Raw genomic sequence first — 10,877 nt, 5'->3', positions numbered from 1 at the left:
CTGTAATTACCGCAATCAGACTTGTCACCTTTCTTGAAGATGGTCATGATTACGGCGTCGCTGCGATCCCCTGGCATGCTCTCCTTCTTCCAAATAAGAGAAATGAGTTCATGTATTCGCGCCAATAGTGCTTCTCCACCATGTTTTAGTGCCTCGGCAGGGATCCCATCTGCTCCTGAGGCCTTATTGTTTTTCACTTGTGCTGAGGTGGTGGTGGGTATCATGCTGCAGGATGGAGTTGAGGACACTCGTGTCGAAGACAGGGTCTCGGTTAAGGAGATCTTTGAAGTGCTCCTTCCAGTGGGCACTGACTGCCTCTCTGTCCTTGATGAGTACCTCTCCGTTCTTGGCCCGCAGTGGGGTAGGATCTTGGGTGCTTGGGCCGTAGGTGGTCTTGACCGCGCTAAAGAATCCACGCACGTCGTGGTTGTTGACTAGCTGTTGGATCTCCTGCGCTTTCTCCAGCCACCATCTGTTCTTTAGGTCGTGAGTTTTTTGTTGGACCTCAGCTTTCAAGCATCTGTAGAGCTGCTTTCTTCCTCTCAAGTTCTGTTGCTGTTTCCAGATCAGTAATCCCTTGCGCTTGTGACTTATTAGCTCCTGGATCTCCTGGTCATTCTCGTCGAACCATTCTTGGTGTTTCCTGGTCAAGTGACCGAGCGTCTCTTCACAGGTGCTGATTATGGAGGCCTTGAGTGCAGACCAGACGCAGTGGACACTCTGACTTATGTTTTTTTTGCAGGTTTCTCCGGAGGAGTAAGTCTCCAGGAGTTACACATGTAAAAAGCAGGCGCAAGGCCTGCTTTTAACAAGGTAAGTGGTGAATTAATTAAAATTAAAACATTTTTTCCACAGGTTTATTATTTTTAAATACTTTAAAGAAAGGTAAGTTTATTTTTAGCCCCATTAGAAACTGTAATTAATTTTTTCAAAAATTTAAATTATTGTTTAAAATAGTTATTTTATGTAATTTATAGTTATTTTAAAAATGTGATGTTTTAAAAAAAAAATTATTTGAAGTTTTAGTGATGTTTTGGGACTTATAGTATTTATAGTTTTGACAGCTCTTCCTGTCAATTTTCTGAATGGGCATTCCCTGCTACCATTGGCTCTCCATGGCCCACGTGATCCCAGGGGACACATCGAACTAACTGCGCCCCTGGGATACGCAAGCACTGCGCGTCGGCAGTTGGAGCAGGCCCAGGATCGGAATAGCACGCAGGCCCACAGCTCAACGGCTGGCGCGCTAGCTAAGTGCAGGTCGGAGGCTTGCAGCCGCAGGAAGCCTCCGACCCGAATTTCTGGGCTAATAAGTTTCAATATGCTTTTGGTTTTGTTCCATTTCCTACGATTGAAATAATGTTAAAATTGTGAGCACAGCAATTGGGGGCAGGAGAAAATAGGTTGAAGAAAATAGAACCAGAATTACAGTAAGGAGAAGCATCTGTTAATGTAGACTGTGGTCCCTCACACTGTTCAGCTCAGAAACCTTGTTTCCAAAGATGAGGTGATCAACATTTGTCATTTAAATAAACAGTTTGCAAATACAAAATATTAGAACATTCTTTTTAAAATTAAAGAGTTGTAAAAGAATTTACTAATGAAGTGACGTACTCTCGTGCATTTATTAGGTTATGTCTTTTTATTGCTAACTGCATTGAATGATTTAAAAATGAAAGGGCAAAATTAGATTTTTTGCACAATCTCCTCACCCCCATTTGAAATGAACTCTTCCAAAACAGAGCTGAACTTTGACTTGACACGTAGTAAAGGATTAGTGACAGCTCTCTTCAGACAGCTGTAAAGCAACAGTTTCTGTGCATCAATGTGCAAATGTAATTTTTACCATATCCCTCTGTGCTCACATCTTTGTACAGTGTAATAGGGATTGTTTAAAATATTTCTTTAAGTCTAGACAAGATACAAAAATAAATGCCACTATTTGAATTTCCAGGAGTTACTTTACACAAAGGAAAAGTAATTGCCCTCTGCGGATACTCGGAGTGTGCTTTGTTAGGATTTTAGCCTGCGGGATGTTTTCTTCAGTTCACAGACACTAAGGCACATCAATGAAGTAGTGAAGGTGCCTTTCCAAATTTCTTTCTGGCCACAATGTTACAATTTCATTTGAGCAATATACAGAAACATCACAATTAAAATGTTTTGCCTCTCCAGCATGAAAGCAAATGTTGTCATCCCCTTTTGAGGTATATTTCAAGCTAGCGAAATAAGCATACAGACTAGACTCTCTCACCACTTGTTTCATCAGTAATGTCACTAGAGGTCCAAACAGCAGATGGTTAAACAAGTCCAAGCTGTTTACTTACACATTTATTTGAAGCCAAATCTTGAATAAAATAACAAAAGAAAGCAGATTTATAGCATATATTTTCAGTCTTTCAGCCTGTTTGGAAATGATTTATTAAATTAGTAACTACAACTAGATACACCAATTAAGTAATAAAACAAATAATTGATAAATTAATTTATTAACTAATCAAATAAATAAAGGAGGTTAAATAGAGATGGCAGGGCAGGTGGTGTGCCGTAACCGCAGCATGTGGGAGTTTGTGGAGACCAATGCGATCCCTAGCAACCACATCTGCAGTAAGTGCCTGCAGCTCGAGGAACTTCGGCTCAGAGCTGTTGAGCTGGAATACCAGGTGTAGACATTGCAGGGCATCAGGGAGGGGGAAGAGTTACCTGGACACTTTGTTCCAGGAGGCAGTCTCGCCCCTTAGGTTAAGTAGTACTTCAGAGTTCGTCAAAGGTCGGGGACAGGAGGGTGTGACTGCAAGTCAGGAGGGTGTGACTGCGAGTCAGGAAGGTATGGGGACCCAGGATGTAGTGATGGTAGAGCCTCGGCCCTTGACTTTGACCAACAGGTATGAGATACTTGCTACCTATGGGGATGAGAACAAGGACTGCAGGGTGGATGAGCAAACTGACCATGGCACCGTGGTGCAGGAGGCCATTCAAGTGGGGGGGGGGGGGGGGGGCGAAAAGGAATGTGGTAGTGGTAGGGGACAGTATAATCAGAGGGATAGATACTGTTCTCTGCAGCCGCAACCAGGAGTTCCGAAGGTTGTGTTGCCTGCCCGGTGCCAGGGTAAAGCATGTCTCAAGGCTGGAGAAGAACTTGGAATGGGAGGGGAAGGATCCAGTTGTCGTGGTCCATGTAGGAACCAACGACATAGGTAGAACTATGAATGAGGTTCTGTTGAGAGTTTGAGGAGCTAGGGTCAAAATTAAATCGCAGAACCTCACAGGTAATAATCTCTGGATTGCTACCTGAGCCACGCACAAATTGGCATATGGACGAACAGATTAGGTTAAATGGGTGGCTCAAAGAGTGGTATGGGAGGGGGGTTCAATTCATGGGGCATTGGCACCAGTACTGGGGAAAGAGGGAGCTGTTCCGTGGGGACGGACTCCACTTCAACCAGGCTGGGACCAGTGTCCTGGTGAATCGAATAACTAGGGCGGTAGATAGGGCTTTAAACTAATGAAGCGGGGTGGTGGGAGGATTCATACATACACACATAGAAGATAGGAGCAGGGGTAGGCCATTCGGCCCCTCGAGCCTGCTCTGCCATTCAATGAGATCATGGCTGATCATCCAAATTCAGTACCCTGGGAAGGAGCAAATTCAAAAGCAGCAAGAAAAACGTCAAGGCTGTAGAGCAGAGTAATGATTTGGGTAAAGAGAAGTAGAGTGGGTCAGGAAAGGACAGAAAGATTAATAAAGGTAATAGGGCATTAGTGAGTAAAGTGACATCAGGGGAAAAACAGAAAAAAGTTAAAGCTAAAGGTACTATATCTGAATGCATGAAGCATTCGCAACAAAATAGATGAATTAATAGCACAGATATAAATAAATGGGTTTGATTTAATAGCCATTAGAGACGTGGTTGCAGTTTGACCAAGATCGGAACTAAATATTCCAGGATATTTGAGACAGGCAGAATGTAAAAGGAGGAGTGATAGATAAAGGAGGGAATAAAGACAGCAGAGAAAGGATCTTGGCTTGGAAATACAAAATGTAGAATCAGTTCAGGTGGAGCCATGAAACAAGGGACAGAAAACACTACTGGAATAGTCTATAGGCCCCCCAACAGTGGTTGTAGTGTCGGGCAGAGTATAAATCAGGAAATTAGAGATGCATGTAACAAGGGTAATATTAGTAATCATGGGGAATTTTAACTTACATATAGACTGGGCAAACCAAATTTGCAGAAATAGTGCAGAGGAAGAGCTCATGGAATGCATTCAAGGTAGTTTTCCAGATCAGTATGTTAAGGTGTCTACGAGGGAATTTGGTATTTTGATCTAGTACTGTGCAATGAGACAGGGTTAATTAATAACGTTGTAGTTGATGTAAGCCCCCAAAATGCGGACCAAGTGATATACAAGGTCGACGTCACCAGCTTGTTGTAAGAAAGACAGACCCAGTAATTGAAGTCAAAATGGTTTATTCAGGCCTGGGGAGATATTGCTCGTGTCCCCACACAAGGCTACCACTCCACCGAACCTCTCAAGATTCACACAGTTATACACATTTTCCAATCCCTCCCTCTTCAGAGATCCAATCGATTTAAAAGTTTATACATTAATCACTATCTAGGAGTGTCTAACTTATACAAAATAACCTATAACATAAGTTTCACTTTTCACTGAAGGGGCATGTAGACCCACTGATTTCTTGGAAATTAGTCATCCAGGTCATGTGATTTCTGGGAAACGAGTCATTCCTCTCCTGGCCACTACTAAGTTTCGTTTTTCCAGAAAAGGGTTATGTCAGTGTCTCTTTTTGTAAGTTTCATCTCTAAACTGGTATGGTCATTTCTGCAATTAAACATACAAATAATTAGTACATTTCATCTTTAAACATTCTGTGGCCGCAATTGCGTTCTACTAAACATGCCCTGTTACGCTCAATTTTAATCTCTTACTTCAGTCCCTCCTTTTGACCTTTTGGACAACTGTTCCAAAACAGGTCAACATGTATTTCCACTGCCTGGTGTCTGCCAAAGCGTGCACTCCTTGGCCTTCTACCAGTCTAGATTATACATGTATGTATTCTATCGATTTGGAGGCCGACTTCCCCCCCCGTGGTATGGTGGTCTTTCCTTTACGGTGGGCTTTCCTTTAGGGTGGTCTTTCCTTTATGCACTCCTTCCGGTGTAACCATTCCCGGGGCCCCTTAGACCCTGCATTAATGGTTTAGGCTTTCTGCTCAAGCTTGTCCCTCATTCCCGCGTTGGGTGTGTGACGTGCCAATTCGAGACTTTCATCACTCACCAATCCTCATTCACCACCCTCCTTCTGCCACCTCCATCTTACGGTTGGCCGGCCCGGTCCTTAATTACCATGCCCAATTAATCCCTCATAATTTCAGGGCTTCATATCACGTCTTACACCATTTGCCTTGGAGAGGCGGGGGAGTTGTCCATTCTTAACTTCGCTACCTGCCCCTCCTCAGGCTCGACTTCTTTCACTGCACCAATTTCGGCCTTACTCATTCTGGTACACAGGCACTGGAGCAGTAAAAATACACAATATATCGTAATAACAATCATGAGGAATATCATTATGCCTTGTATCATTGAGGCGCCCAAAGTCCCCGACCATCCTGATCCCCAATTATCAAAATATGAGGAAGTGGGGGAGTTTCCTCTAATGTTGTACTAATGTCTTTTTGTTGTCTCTTTAAGCCTTCTTCTATTTTATGATAAGGTACTTTAAAATTTCCTTCGTGTCCTGCCGTAACTTCTGCCAAGCTTCCTCTAACTTAGGAATTGCCTTGGGCTCTGGTATGACATAAGTTTCAACCCTTTTTAGTAAGTCCCATATTATCAAATGACCAGGTTTTCCTATCTGTGTAGGTATCTTTAGACCAAAACAACGGTTTGGTTGGGGAATGGTACAAGCCATATCTTGATTTCATATTTCTGTTCAATTGTGGTGACACAACATGTCCCATTGTTCCTTGGTGCTACCCAGGTCCGGTGTATCCCCCTTGGGTGTACCTCGAGGGCGCAATTGGTAATTTTCGCAAATCCGCACTCGGATGTGTCTCCCTCGGTGGGGGGGTGAGTGCACACCCATGTCCTTCCCTTGTGGTGGCACCCGTCCATTACCACCCCCCTTAAGGTTCCATTTTTCTGGTTACTATCTTCATCCCTTTCCCAAAGCGCCTTGGTAGGGACATCATGATATTTAACCCACTTTCCCTTTGTACTTCTCCTATATTAATCACATCGTATCGGGGTTGTCCCCCTTCTGGGAATTGTGGGATGGCCAGTACAAAGCCAATCATCTTAGTCCATGGGGTCAGACAATCGCCTGCCCGGTATACTTGTCCCATTTTACATTCCTTACATAGGCTTTTATTTGTGTCAATCCAAGGTTCCAGATCCTCATTAGTAATCCAATCAGGGATCTGTCCATTATTTATTTGCCTCATGTTATGCTGAGCATTCGACAATAGCCATGAGCCCTACGTGGCACATATTAGTTCCTTATTGGTTTGGCGAGAAGCATTATTAAGTCTATCAATAATTGTATTGATTGTTTCTGCATGGGGGGCTACTATCTCTTCCACCCCCGACAATTGCATTATTGTTTGGTTTCCCTGCCAGTGTCAATTGCTGGCTATTTCCAGTAGCTTGTTTTAGTAACTTCTCTATTTTTGCTTGTAATTCTTCTACTCCTTCGTTTACTCCTTCTATGTCCAAGCTATTAACTGTTGCTAACCCGGCCGCATACCCTGCTCCGGTCGTTTCCAATACTCCCCGTTTCTTACATCTTTGTAAGATAGATTTTTTCCTGTGGATCCTCTAATTGTTTTACCCACAGGGAGTTCCAGGTTTGTTCTGTATCTCAAAAGTACTCATATATGGCAAGCTTAGTAACTCTATGTGCCACACTAAAATACACCTCATCCTGTGTTCTCCTTACTACTAATCCCCCTCGATAATGGCAATACTTATGTTCATCCCTAGGATCAAGGCGAGGACGCTCCATCTTATTCCGGACGTCCAATGTTCCTGTAATTACAAAAAGGTGGCTGGTCGTCACCAGCCAGTTAGAATTATTCTGCTCTTATCCATTTTATCAGTTCAAACTGCTGTACATCTGGTTCATTTCTTGTTCTGTGGCTCTGTCCCCAGACATACTTGAAGATGCAAACTATGGCATATAATATCATCATACACGGCCCTATCATTGATATATGTAGTAACTCCCCTTCCCATTCTTATATCTTCTAGTATACTCCTCACTCTGTCAAAAAGGGCACCATCTCTGGTTTACTCATTGTCCTTCTAATATATTTTTAACTGAGTCCAGTGTTTCCACCTTCCTTTACCCGTTCCAGACCCATCTACATGAGCACGTGTCACTATTCATTAATACTTCATAAGGGTCCTGACCATCTGGGTGCTAGCCCTGGTTTGGCTGGTATTATTTCTGCCATCACTTTGCTACCTATTGCTAGGACCTCCTTCTGGTCGTCCCGTGTATCCTGTTCTCGATCCCGTATAATCTGTTGGTCTTTGGCCTCATGTCTCTAACTATCTGTCCAGATTTATCTTTGGGTAACAGGACAGCCTCCAAGCAGTCTCCCGGCCGTTTGAGACGGTGTTGCAATTAGTTTATAAGATAACTTCCATTTATCAAATCCTAATTTTCCTTCCATCACTGTGGGGAAATATTAACTTAACATTAAGAAACTTAGATTTAATAATGTCCAATATCTTTAAATTCTATTCAGTAATACTGAAGTTGTTGCTTGGTGAACTCAAACAGCTGTCAGTGGAAAGGGTTAACTCCTTCGCAGGCTTTTGAAGGTGGAGCTAAACATTATTGCGTCACTTCACGCAACCCAAAAAACATCCCTGACTGAAAGACAGTTGTGGTTTCACACTTTGACTCAACATGAACATTTGGGCTTCATTGGTCAGATTCCCTCTCTCAATTGCTCGTTTAGCTGCCCATCCTCTTGTGTGCTTTAATTTATTATGCACTCTTTGGGTAGGAGAGAGGTTCCTACTAATTCCTTGATTATATTCTTGTCTCTTACGGGTCCTCCTCCTGGTGTCATATATCCCTGCCTACTCCCGCTATCATGTAATCAGACACCACCCCAAAGGCATTCCGACTATCTATATAGGTTTACACTTTTTCCTTTGGCTACCCCACTTTGATCAAATCCTGTATAGGCTGGGCCATTTCTGCATATTCTGGGATAAAGTTCCGGCAATAATTAAATAGCCCTAGTACTGGCCTGACCCCATCCCCTTTCTGGCGCGGTCCCTTTCTGCTGCCATCTCTGAGGGCTTCCCCCTTTCATTTCACAAACCTTGCCCTTTGGCTTATTCATTACCCCGATATTCCTTTTATCTGTATGGCGCACCTCAAAGTGCAGGGTCATTTTCCTCACAACTTTAGCCTTTAAATTTACCCCATCTTCTGGATCAAAATCTGACCATAGCTGCTTGTAAGTACTGGACTGATACATCAAAGCACGCAGCTAGTGATTGTGTGCAGCTCAGCTATCCTCTGGGTCCTAATGCTCCTCCCATGTGGGCCACAATCTGTCGGCACATGCTGCCGGAATCTCATTTGCTCTACGTCTGCTATAGCCTTTAAAAGGATCCCCTGCTAGCCCCAACTTATTCATATTACTGGACATTTTCCCTTAAATCCTCCGTATTACAGAATCACAACCCCCCGATCAAGCAGCCCTACGTCTTTAATCTGCTTCCTTTAATGGCCACACGTCACACTGATTCTGATTACTTATCCCCTGGCTCTCAAGGTACTGTTCTTTATTAACCCACCTTTCTGTCTTGGGGCATTTGTCTCTTCCCTTGTGTCACTATGTATCCTAGGTAGATTACTTCATCCTTCCCTACCTGTACCTTTCTAAGGTTTAACTCTAGTCCCGCCTTCTATACGGCTCCCAGTACCATAGTCAATTAAATATTGTAGAGGGACCTGCCACTATCGGATATTCTTGCGGAGTGGAGTTATCTTATTCAATTTGGACGACACCAACCAGAATTTCACTGTGGCCACAATGAAAGTCTGGTTTTAACAAGTTAATTTACCTCATAACTCCAAGGTTAGATCTTAGACTGAAACTTAATCTTTTGTTAAACAAACTCTTTGTTGCTCTTCTCAGTTTTTATACTGCAGCTTAACTCAAATTGTAGTAGGTTTTTTTTCCATTCTGAGGGCACAATCTTATTCGCACATTCTTAACCTTCCCAAAATCCCAGACAAGACAAAGGGGTTAAATGCTTTTTCTTTAACACAGAGAAGTGGGTGGAGCTACAACACACAGCAGACATTTCTTTTTCTTAACGGACAGATTTTCAGACAAAGGAATATTGTAACCTCTTAAACATTCCTAATCAGGAAAACATCCACACTCACATTTTTATACAAACTGTAATTCCAGCATATGACTAAGGTTCCTTTCACTCAGCAAATCTCGTGTTTTACTTGTCTTGGTACAGATGCTAATAACTTCCATGTTGGTAAAACTTTAAGTTTATTTTTTCCTTCCTTTTTAAATCTGTGACTCAACAGCTTTCCCTAGTTTCCAAATCCCTGTTTGTTTGTTTTTTCCTTGCTGAGGTTTCAAATTGGTTCGCCTGCAAATTAGATCTTTTTCCTTCTTTATCTCTCCCTTCTGTTTCAATTCCTTACATTATCTGTTGCCTCTTTATCTTTAGCTCCTCCCCACCAAGCCTTTGGCTCTCTGCACTGTTTAAAAATTTTTTTTTATCTGCCAAGAGTCAGGTTATAGAATCCAGGTCCAGTCATAACTAACTGCTATGTTTAATGCTTAATTCACGGTGTTGGTGAATTAGGTTTATACACTACGTTGCTCGTCCCTATAGCGTTACTCTGATTAATTGCTCACTTCCTGTCAATCACTCTGTTTTGTTAAACACACCAACCCTTTAGTCCCGAGGTTTTGAGTTTTAACCTCTGTGACTGTAGGGGTTTTATTTCATTCACTCACTACGCTGCACCCATTCATTCGTTTGTTGAGGTTTCGCCGCCTCTCGGCTAAAAGGTTTTCCCGCCTCCCCGGGGTAGGGGTCTTTCCGCCCCTCTCGGTTTGCCACCACATGGCTTAGGGAACGCCCTGCCCCTAACTGCAGTTTACTTTTTAACCGCCTTCAATTAAAGGTGTCTTTCTTTTTATAGTTCTTTTATACGTCGATTCTGACTTAACGTCTCGCCAACAATTAACCTCTAATTTTACAGGTGGTAATTAAAAACATACTCACCCATCTTAGGTTAAGTTGTCCGAGAGTCTTGTTCAGATCGCGTATCCCATCCTCGTCGCCAATTGATGTAAGCCCCCAAAGTGCAGACCAAGTGATATACAAGGTTGACGTCACCGGCTTGTTGTAAGAAAGACAGACCCAGTAATTGAAGTCAAAACGGTTTATTCAGGCCTGGGGAGATATTGCTCTTGTGTCCCCACACAAGGCTACCACTCCACCGAACCTCTCAAGATTCACACAGTTACACACATGTAATACCCACTGGAAATGTTATGTACGCTAAGTATGGTTATTAATCTTTAACTTAGACACTGTATTATCATTGTTATAAATCCCTGGGTTAAAGTTGCCCATGTGAAGGTACGGCAAGAACTTTTAAGGACACAATGTGACTAAGAGCAGACTTTCCATAATTCTGCACCAGTATCAACTGTTGCAGACAGTGAGGCTGCGCAGTCTCCAGGCAGAAACCCCAGGAGGAAGGGGTGGAGTCGGGTTTTTTTCGAGCGGGAAAGAGGAGCTCTGAAAAGAGGGCTCAGGAGGCAAATGGCTGCCGCATCCCATCCCGGG

Source organism: Somniosus microcephalus, chromosome 8 (assembly GCF_052327205.1).
Source record: "Somniosus microcephalus isolate GS21.2 chromosome 8, FLI_Smic_1.0, whole genome shotgun sequence".
NCBI lineage: Eukaryota > Metazoa > Chordata > Chondrichthyes > Squaliformes > Somniosidae > Somniosus > Somniosus microcephalus.
This window is presented reverse-complemented; position numbering follows the sequence as displayed.